Source organism: Morone saxatilis, unplaced genomic scaffold (genome assembly GCF_004916995.1).
Source record: "Morone saxatilis isolate NCDOM2014 unplaced genomic scaffold, NCSU_SB_2.0 Contig17, whole genome shotgun sequence".
Classification (NCBI taxonomy): Eukaryota; Metazoa; Chordata; class Actinopteri; family Moronidae; genus Morone; species Morone saxatilis.
The window spans coordinates 2,678,212-2,689,912 of NW_023339729.1; the positions used below are offsets into that span (position 1 = coordinate 2,678,212).

The following is an 11,701-nucleotide window of genomic DNA, read 5'->3' on the forward strand; positions in this document are numbered from 1 at the left end:
CTGCTATTGAAGTTGGCTTTTAATCTCATTGTACATGTGTATAGTGACAATAAAGGCATTCTATTCTATTCTATTCTATTCTATTCTATTCTATTCTTCCATTGTGCAGTGCGTTTGACACCAGAGCCGTCACACGCATGCCCAGTCAGGAACACAGCCTCCGATTGGTCGACAGCTGAACAGACGGCGGGCTAACACTGTAACCTCCCTGTACATTTACTGCAAGACTGACAAGAAAAAAATCCATACGTCAAGGTACTTGTACACAGTACAGACTTCATGGAACTGAATGGTACTGTAGACACATGTCAGGATTAACCTGTTAGTGGCCCCTGAGGCACAAAAATGCTGTTCTACCCAGTTAACCCCCTCTATTTGTACAAACATCTGACAAACCAAACACTGGCTCTAGATAGGGCTCTTTGCAAGTTTCGCAGACACCGTAGTTTCTCCTACGCACTTCACAGCCTCTTCTTATTCCCAGGTCGTCAAAAACAGACACCAGTGGTGTTTAGTTACTTGCAACCTTAAACACAACCATGCCACACATGGGTCCTTTAAGGTTTGGTTAGGTTTAGGCCTGTGGGTAGGGTTAGGGAAACCCATAATAACCAAATGGTAAAGGTTGCTCCTGTCACTTGTCATTGTCACATCATCACAAGGCAACCCCTGAAATCTCACATGAACACAACATTTAATTATTTTTAGAAGAAGAAAGCATAAAACTGCTTGCTTAACAGTGTCTGATTAACAGTAGACCGACAATCAAGCTGAATTGCCATTCAGTTTCACTTCCTTCATTCAGCCTGACACTGTAGCTGATTTCTTGTTGGGTCGAGATGCTCTTTTGTTTTGTTTCGAGCTAATCAGTAGTGCGTGATGTGGCCAATCTGCCAAAAAAACAACATTTTCAGAAACTATTCAGTAGCAGTTTCTAGGTTAACTTAATTTCACACTGGCTGAAAATAAATGTCTCCATTTAAAAGTAGATATTCCTCTTCAGCGGACTTACAACAACCTGGAAAGCTGTCTCGCTCTCAACCATGCTTGTCTGTATTTTTCATGTACAGTAGTTAGGGAATAATTAAGTCCCCATTCTTAATCCCAACTAAGTTTGATTGGTCAACTGTTTCTGTTTTTTCTGATTTGGATGGTAATTCAGAGGTTCGGATACAGGCTAAAGGAAAACATTTTCCACCCATGTGCCACAGTCCAGATTCTGGTCTTTTAATTTAACTAATTAAATTGACAACTATAACATGGGTGCCTTTATTCATGTTTGTCTTTATGCTACCTGCATGAGCCACGTCAAAGACAAAATTTCTATATAAATTTCTGTTATCGGCATTTGATGGACAGGTTTTTCTAATTCTGATTTATTTCTGAGCTGTGGTTTCCAACTGTTCTTACAGTTCTAGGTCACCTTGTACTGTATAAAAAAGTAAGGCACACTTTAAGTGTGTTTCATATAACAGATCACTGGATGGCTTAATCAGTGTTGTCATGTAACATGAATGAATGGCTTTGTGATTTTATCTATTCACAGACATGAACAGGTGTACACTCAAACCTCAATCCTAGCGAGGTGATAGCCATCCAATAGAAGCCTCCTTAAAGACTTCATAATTTCTTCAGGGAACAAGTGCCAGCAACAACATTACCTCAACTGGAAATGACTCAGTCAACTTAACTCAGTCATCACCATTAGTCAAGCGGAAGAGTAATTGAGCTTATCCCCATTACACATAAGACAACAATATGGCACAGGGACGTCATTAGGTGCGGGATGGGAAAAAAGTGATGAAGAGCTCACTGAAATGAGATTGGATTTAAACAAGTGCCGCTGCTGTCCTGGGGGCCTTACATGGATGCTCTTTGAGCGGATAGGTGGAGGCTGCATAATGATGAGACACTTAGTTTCCCTACTGTTCAGATTTATGGGCTCCAAGGCCTGTTACGATCATTAGGGGGATTGTGAAAGGAAAAGGGAAATGGGGTTGAGACTATATGGGCTTGGGAGGAGGTGGAAATTGCAGATTTTTTTTTCTGGTAACGCAGCACTTTTGAACCATAAATCTTTGATCCTCTCCTCCCTATTTGTGCAATGGCATTTAATAATGGAAGACTCCTTATAATTTCACACTCCAATTAGTAAATTACTAATGTCCCAAAATGCAAGTCCTGGGGTGGTGATAAACAAACAGGTCACAGCCTCAGGGAAATTGGTTAACGAAAGAAAAAAAAAATTGAGTGGCTTTTGGTTGATTGTGTTTGAAAACCCAAATGAACTATTGCAGCACTGAAAAGGAGGTATAAATAAAAATAAAAAAATACCTTAAAACAACAATCTAATGATTATTTTTATTTTTGCATAATGCCTGCAAGTAGACCAGAAGAAACTTCAGTCAGTGGGTTGGATCTCTGGCAAAGGCTATACAAACATCAGCAAAATTTTACCACCTCTAAAACTGAATGAACGGCAGTCATTAGGCATTTGGAGCATGTTGAATAATTCATATTGCATAATGAACTTAAATCCAGAGAACAAATGCTTCTACGTTACCTGGGGTGGATTAACAATAGAAAAAAAATGATACTATTGTCCTTATGACTCTTACTCCCTTGAATTTAGCTCAGTTTTTGTTGCCAACGTTTGTTGTACTGGGAAACCAAACCATGGATTGCGTGTATAACCAGTAGCTTGTTAAAGCACAACAGGATAAAAATATTCTATCACATATAACCAGAGGTCTGGAGAGGTCAATTTAACCTATATCTACCTAAAAATATACTTACCTCATCAGTGTTTCAGTATTTCATCTAATCTGTGGTGTTTATTTAGTATGTAGACTTTAGTTCCGTCTTTAGTCTTTAAGGCAGCCCTTCTTTCTCCCAGAAAAATACAAGGAACTTGCTGTCTATAATCTGCAAACTTCATAAATAATTCATCCAACATCCAACTACAAATATGAAACAAAACACACCAACACACTTTTGTTGACATTGTCAACAAGAAAAAACTGATTTGTGTTGTCAACATTTATAATAATTATGAGTTAGAGGAAGAAGCATCTTCAGAAGGAGACAATGAGAATGACACAATGATAAATGACAACTTTACACCGGCAGCTGCAGCATCGGGAGGCAGGCCGCTCTCATTCCCAGGTCATCAAATACCAACACTTTGTCACACCCCTTGGCCTATTTGCATCAGGTGACATAGTATAAAGAGCGAGTACGCACCTGCAAGTGGTGGGGTAAGTGCAAGCAAACACAGGACTTTCACCCAGGAGACCGGGTTTTGTGTCCCATGTGAAAACAAAAGTAAAAATTTAGTCATGTGCGATTTACGTAACATAAAATAGTTATTTTAACCAAAACCACAATCTTTTCCTAACATTTAAATTGTCTGGCAGTATTTGATGACCTGGGGTAAGAACGGGTTACGTGAGGTCATGAGTTGATAATCGGTGAAGGAGGTATTCATATACTTCCTTCACCGATTATTTAGTATTTGACCTACATACATGCATACTGTGGTCTGTGGGACTTGAACCAGCGACCCTCTGGTTCCCAAGCCAAGTCCCTACACACTGAGCTACAGCCGCCTCATTCAGAAACCAGAAAGTAGGAAAATTGCAATATAAAGATTTCATCACAAGTAAAAGCCATGCTTTAAAAATGAGAGCAAAATGTATCTTAAGTTTAAAAAGAAGGCTACTCATTATTCAGGTGGAGGTAGCTATAAATCGTCCAAGACACCACTAAACCAATGTAACATGTAAAAGCTAATCATAGAGCGCAGAACATCTCAGAATGTGTGAGGTAAGGGACTACTGGGACTAGTTTCTTCTAGGGCTAAAACACTGGAATTAGTAGGGTTAGGGTTGGAGTTAGGGCTAAAGGGATAGGTTGCCATTTGATGTTTTGACCATCACAGCAGCAGTTGACAAAACAATCTCAGCTCACCCACTCACTCAACTGATCTGAAGCTCTCAATCATGGACATGCAATTTTACACAAAAGTCCTCCAAGTGCTCAGACTTGTGAAAACTTTCCAAAGACAATTGAGCAAACTTTATCTGCTGACCGTGTGATACAGTTGAAAGCTCAAATAACAAGAAGCAATGAAATAAATTGACCTTGAGTTGAAATTGTTTTGCTTGTGTTTGCTTTGTTCCAAATAAATCCAGTATTTTCAATGACTCTCCTTAGTTTTGAAAGTAAACCAATAATGTCTTGGGAGCTTCCAATAAGAAGTTGAATGGATTCAAAGTTAAAGCACTTATTTTTCCTAATTCAGTGTGTTCTACAATGCGGAGCTGGCTTACAGGGGTGACAAAAGCTTTCAAGGCATGGTTTGGTAAATTATGTTTTGTGCCCCCTTTGTGCCCTGTGTTTCCACACACTGACAGGCTCACTTGTGGAATGATGGTGACTGAAATAAGTCACAATTACCTGTAGCTCAAACACATGCACCTCGACTCCATGCTGTGAGAGAACAGCTCAGAGAAGACCCTGCATCCATTCTGCTGCCAGCTGCCACAGAGACAAGAGGAGTCAATGATGTAAATTGTCACCCCCAACAGAACCTAAACATGCAAACTGTTCAAGTGTTTTCCCTTACCTCTGGCGATGTGATAAAGGGAATGGGTTTGATTCTAAGAAATGATTTTAACCTAGTGTGTCATATCAGGGCTTGGCTCGGCTGCAGCATCAGTGGTGCAGACGATGAGGGAATACACCGCAGGCCTGTTTGAAAATTGATAAACAAGCCAACAAACAGATCAACTGATATCTATTAATCTGTTGTCACGCCAATGGAGGATGTCAGCAAAGCCTCTATAACAGATAGAAATGAGTTATTTAATAGGGATTCAAGCATGATCCATCAGTCTTCCTTTGCTGTCATTTATTGGTTGATTTCCTTGCCTCCATTCTTTCATCCCTACCTTTCTCTCACCCCCCACTCTCCTCTCTCACACCTCACACACACATACCTGCCAGCAGCCCCGCAACTGACAGCAATGTTTCTCTTCCATGATGTGTAAAAACTGGACTGACAGGCCAACGCAGCTTGAGGAGGGCAGTGGCCATGTAAGCGACATGTAAAGGTTACAGAGGATGTTGAAATATCAAAGGCTTCTTCTCCAGCCACTGAATTGTAAACACCTTCAGAGGACACAGGGTGTTTACCAAGGGCAAAGAGACTAGCCTCTACCAATAAACCATAGTCTCTGAGAGAAAAGCAGTTGTCTAAAACAACCAGGAAAGCATGCCTGGTCCCCAGGATAAGGTTGTGGTTAGATGGTGTAAGGTTAGGGTGTTAGTTGACATTTCATAGGTTTTGGGTTGAGGGTTAAGGTGAAAGGTTGACATCTCATTCTTCAGAGCAGTTTACTAAACCATCTCAACTCAAGATTCACTTAAGACACATAAACAATAATATAGATGTTGAAATATCAAAGTCTCCTCCTGCAGGCACCGAATTCTACACACCTTCAGAAGACACCGGGCAAGAGACTAAACCTAAACCTATTCAAAGGCAGGGACTAGCCTGTACTTTCACTTTTGCTTGTCCTTCAGGGAAGAGTATGACCTTCACCTAACCTCCAGATACACTGAAGAAATCCCACTGTGGTCTGCCATACAGCATCCTAGCTAACCACTGTTGATCGGTTGATCTGTTAGGGTTAAGCTGCCAGGATGCTTCATCAGAACTACTTGTTGGATGGTAGAACAGCTCTATAACCTTCTCAGTGCATTGAACAAAGCAGTTATTTCCCCTGCTTTTAGGTTTCAAGGGTTATGATTTAGGGTTAGGGGAAAGGGTGTTATAAAGAAGGTTGACATTTCATTCTTGACCTTGGAATAGTTGACAATTCAACCGCCTGTTCTGGAACTTTCTATAATGGTCCTTAAAGAGCCATCAACGTTTAAGCCATGGAGGATATGTGCTTAGAATCATAGGAGATTTGAATGCATGTAGTTCAACCGAGTGAACCACTATATCAGCTGTTGAGTACCATTTGATAAAGTTACAGTTTAAAAGCAGGTTAATGGACCTTGAACTGAGATGGTTTTGTTTCCAAGGTCAAGAATGACCGGTCATCCTTCCTTTACAGTCTCTTACCCAAACCATAGGTTTTAAAACTAGATTTTGACACAGCACACCTTTACAGTATAGTGCTGCAATATTAGTTAATAAAGCATATTTGATAATTTTGTACTTTAAGTGGTACAAGTTCCTTAACAAATTGGCAATTAAAATCAATTGGCATGCAATGAAATCTGGGACTTTTGGGGCCTCTATGAGTGCAGGGCCCTTGGGCAGTTGGTAATCCCACTTTGCAGGGTAGCTAAAGGCAGCTATCACAAAAATCTATGTTTTATATACAATTTCACAATAACAGCATTTTGTAGCAACACAAAAACTAACTAATATACAGCACAAAAGCCCAAAAGCACTGTATAATAGTGGCTTTGTTCTCATGAAATCAATTTTAATCAAAGAATGATCTTTAGCAAGGGCTACCAAGTAGCAGAAAAGTTTCTTCTCATTGCTGTTGATACACCCCACTGTCAGCTTGGCAGCACACCTCCATCTGCTGTTTTGACAACGGAGTGACAATACGTATCTACTATTCCATCAGAACGAGTTACTCCATCTGTTCTGTCTGCCTCTCCTTGCCATGAAGCCGTCAGTGCTTTGCTGTATCCATAATTTCCCTTTGATTTCAGACCTCCTTCCCCTGTTTCATCACGACAGATGCAAAAAAAAAAACAACACAATCAAACATTTCCTGATGAATCAAGCCATGCTTGACCTGGTGTCATCTCTCACTATCTTGCTCCTTTTCAAGTTCATATCATAAAGTTTTCATTTCTGCCGCCCCCTCTACCTTAGGCTTATAATTGTGTTTTTTGTTTGGTTTTACTCCCTGCTTGATAGTGAATGCATTTTCACAAAACTGTTTATGACCCTGAATAAGCTGCCCACGTTTTTTTTCCTTTCGAAGCATACTTCTACCATCTAGAGTTAACCTGCCAAAGACAGCTCCCTCTCTGATCATTTAGTCATGATCTATTGTATTATTACTGTCTGACTCCGAGCCATCCATCACTTGACTAATGACATTAATCCTTCTGTCTGTAACAGGCTGTCGACCCAGTGCCATGGAGAGCTTTGGTTGAATCCCATATGTGTTCCAGTTCATACTCAGTATCGCTGCTGTAGCCACCGAGACACCAGTTCCCCGCTACAGCAGCCTCAGCCTTAATAAATTGCTGCTCCTCCAGTGAAAATACAAACACACAAATTAAATGTTTGCCTGGACCTAGAGTTTATTGTGTACCGTCTTAAGGTAATGCAATTGCGGTACGGTGTGAATATGCACTGCATTTCCATGTGGAGGACTCTTTATGACGTTAGAGCTGAACCATGAAAGCCCCAGTACTCATTAAACTCAATGCTCATGCTGTGAATACACACTGCTGGCTTTCTTTGTTTCCCTAAGGTGCAAGTTGGGTTATTTGCTGCTTGGGGTTCAAAACAAATGTGAGGAAGGGGAATTTCAATTTGTCAGTGCTCAACTTGTGTTGTCTGCAGGCTGGTCAGACTGCAGCAGGCCAGCAGGAAACACACACAATGTATAGAAACTGCTGTTTGCATTGTTTGTTAAGTATGATGTATGTGTAGTGTGTAAGTATGATGGAAATATTTGTAGACTATTCTACTTTCTTGTAGTACTTGAACTTTGAAGTGGCCCTCCTATGAGATGACAACAACAACCCTGATCGAGAGCCATCAGTGGATCAAAGTTTGTACTTATCCAGTGAAATATCATCATCAACACCTATAACAGGGATTTCCACAAAATTCATGGTTCCAAGGTTATGTATCTCAACTACTTGGGTGATCCTCTCAATTTTCCTCCTGCCACTATGAGGTTGGCGTTTGTCATGTTATGTGAAATGGATGGATTGCCAACCAATAGTTGGGGTAAAAGGGGGCATTCTTCATTTCCCCTCAGGATGAATTGTAACAACTTTTTGACACTTCCACCATCATCAGGTTAAATGTAAAGTTGTCCAATAGCTACTAGCTAGTTTATGACCAAAAACCTGAAAATGAATAATAATTCCCATGGAGGTTTGGAAATTGAAAACTGTTTGATAAGATGCTATCAAGTTGCATGATGGGAAGTTTATGTGTCTTGTGTTTTTTTGGAGCTTGACCCTTATTTGGGACTATAAGTCAAGACACTGCTGCACAGAATTTTAAGTTTCTCTTTTAATGTGTCTCTCAGAAGAGAAGTGCAACACTAAAACGCTGGAGCATTCTTTAATAACAGCCCAAGGAACAGTGGGGATCATAATGATGGTAATAAAGATAATAAAGAGTAACGACAAATAGTCGCTGGAAAAATATTCCATTTTGTCATAGGTCAAATTCACACAAGGAAATAGCTGATTGCAAACAACGTTTGATTACAGTGTACAACACTGTACCCTTGCCTCTGATGCAATTATTGGATGAGTTAATCACTATACAGTCCATTAGAGAGTCACGGCCTTGTCTCTCAAATTTACTGAGGCGTGAGCAGAGGTGTGGTAATGTTCACTGCTGTGATAGAAACCTATTGTTTACAAATCACTACAATCCCGCTGCTGAGGGAATTTTTTTCTTTCTACCTGAATAAATGAATTTCTCTGCAGAATCCCTCCAATGCTGCTTAATATCTGCCAACACATCATCAAGAATATTGCAGTTTTTGTGTCAGCTAAAGGGCAAGAAAGTCTCTCATGAATATGTGAGGAAATTAGAAAAATGCCTGTTCTTCTTTTGTCCAAAAGGGGGAAAAAAAGGATTTTAGGCTAAATGCCCTAACATCCAGTCAACTGGGACCAGACAGCTCTCAGAGAATAAAATGAGACAACTCCTATTTATTCTACGTGTGGAGTTTCTTCCCTCTACTGTTCTTCTGTGTCAGCCTGTTTACATAACTCACTCACTTGGCAGCAGCAACATTGGCCTTATTCTCAGAAGCCAACTTGGGACTACATCAATGAGTAATTGTCTCCACAAACCCCTCACAGTCAGGAGATAAGAGCCTAGAAAGGTCAATAAGAGTCCTAAATCTAAAAATACTTGCATTTAGTCGAGGAGGGGACTGACCTGAATGTTAATTCTAAAAAAAAGAGTCATAAAAGAGAATCAAGAATTACGACAAATACTTCACTCCAGCCTATTTGTCCTGACATGGATTCTGATGTCTCACTAAAGAGTTTCACTCCTGCGTCAAAGTTAAGTCCTCAGGGCTGCACTTAACCACGGCTAAGCACCAACTTACAGCTGATTAAATTCAGAGTGACCCAGTCTGAAAACTATTAGCCGTTTACAAGCTGAAAATGAGCATATTAAAGCTTCTCGCTGCTGGCTCAACAGTCGAGAAGAAGTGTCACGGCTGCGAGGGGAAATCAGGTCGAATTAGGCAACCAATAATATCTGTGTAAACCTCTTCTCGTTAACTAGATGAAGAATATAGTCTTTATTTGCAACAACAACCCTGGGGAGGCAGTTGCAGTTTGTGGATGACACATTCGGTGAGTGGAATGAAAATGTAATCATGCCTTGCTTTAGGTGCCTAGGTGTCCTAGCGATAATACAAATTCCAGCCACATTAGTCATTTCCTCGTAATACCTGTAGTCTTCATCGCCAGTACTGACCCCCAAATACCTTGTTAATGTCGAGTTGCCTAGTCTCAGCCGCCTCTGCCTTCTTGAACTTTCTACTCTGCTGCTTGATGTATTTAATCAGTGAGATCAATAGCTGTTATTATCTTATTGATCTAGAGAGTCTATTTAATGGGCAAGCCAGGCACACCTCATATTTTGTATACGGCGTAATTTTTATAGATAATGCAAGCTGCTAAGGGCTGTTTTTAATTAACATGGAGTGATGTAAAAGCAAAGACTGGTGAGCAAATTTCACTTCCTACAATCCATCAGAATAATTTTATGTTTTGCCCAGAACCTTGGCTAAAGGCAGACAGCACCTCTCTTTCAACTCCCACCCAGACTTCACAAGGATTTGAACTCCTTCAACCTGGCTACCTTTTTCGTCTTAATTTACTCCTGCAGTCGAAAATAGCAGCAGCAGGATTTTCATGCTACGTTTTATTGCTGGAGCAAAGTATTGGTGCTCACATTAAAGTTTGATCCTTTAGACTTTCTTTTTTTCGCTATCTGTGACTGAATGTGTGGAAAAAAGATTTAGAGGTAGATGTGAGGCTATAGAGGAGGAAAGGATTCTGTGGAATATACTGCATGTAATTAAAAGATGCAAAATAAGATAGGCTTTTAATTCTGGTGAACACAATCAGTGTTTATGTTCATCCGTTGAGCACATCCCTGTAAACCCACTCTGCCAAGAAAAAGCCTGACATTGGCTCGTGCAGTGACGACCTTTTCAAAGCTTTGCCGTTGACAGGTTTAATACAGCCACCACTGTTTACCAATCATCGCCCTGCTGCACCATGTCCCCCCTGCAGGGCGATAGCTTTGGCTCTCAGGTCAGAGTCATTTACCTTAATGGCAGACCTTTGCTGGGTACAATCTCAGAGCCCTGTGTGAGGATGGTGTGCCGAGCTCCATACTGTGTGACAAAGCTCAGTAAAGGTGACACCATGATGAAGACTGGTAAGGAAAATGGGAGGCTGAGGATCACTTTTAGGGACTGATGTTGTTTTTGGCTAATGTAGTCTATACCATTACTTCTAAAATAAAAGCTTAAACTCAAACCCTGCAACAGCCAGGTCTCAGATAATGAGTCTCGGCTCGGTTCAGATCAAAAAGGGCTGGTCCAAAATGAAGCCGAGGCATTTAAACAAATTACTAGTACCTTTACTGTAATGGCTTGCATGGTGTATGCAGCATTTCCATCAGTGCAACAACATAGTGCTGCTACATTCCCCACTCTGAGCCCCTCTTTACAGAAACACTCATCTGTGTTTTCAAGTGTATCACAAATTTTAACTGGATTTTAAGTAAATTGGCAAAATGAAATGTGATTATTTGAAGAAGAAGAAGAAGAAGAAGAAGAGGGCGCAACAAAAAGACTTAATTAAAAAAGTGCAAGTCGAACCTCAAGCTGTAAAAAAACTGCAGAAGACAGGATGGAAATATGACATTTGTGTTTGTTTCATGTATTCATCCGCGGTAGGCTCCATCAGATTCATATAGAGCAATCATGGATGTATTCTCGAGCCATGGAAGCGATGAGGAGACTGTTGGAGCTGAAACAGCTGATCAGCCATGTGAGCTCAATGTTTGCTACACAACAACTTATTCAGAAAACTCTTTTTCAAAAAAGCAACTAGAGTAAAAACTTTTCAACCCTTTTCTAATGTGATACTTCAAATGAACATATGAATACGAAAACTGGAAAGGATTAAGTCATTCTGATTGGTTACACTTTACCATTCATTTACAGTGTTAAGCTCTCTTTACAGTTCCTGTAAATGTTTCACAATGTCAGAACCAAGGTTGTAAATTGCTACTTGCTGCTTGAAAGGTAGTTTTTGAAGAACCATGTAATAATGAGGCACTAAAGTCAGTGAGTAAAATAGAAACACTGTCCAATTGGTACACTTCCAATTGAATCATTCCAATCAATTTATTCGTCTCTTAATGCAACAA

General features: G+C 40.3%; 1 protein-coding gene across 1 annotated transcript in view; it reads right to left on the reverse strand.

Annotated features, from left to right (window-relative positions):
* The window catches only part of sorcs3 (sortilin related VPS10 domain containing receptor 3), a 219,956-nt gene that overhangs the window by 73,503 nt on the left and 134,752 nt on the right, over positions 1–11,701 (reverse strand). The gene's annotated exons all lie outside the window — the stretch shown is intronic.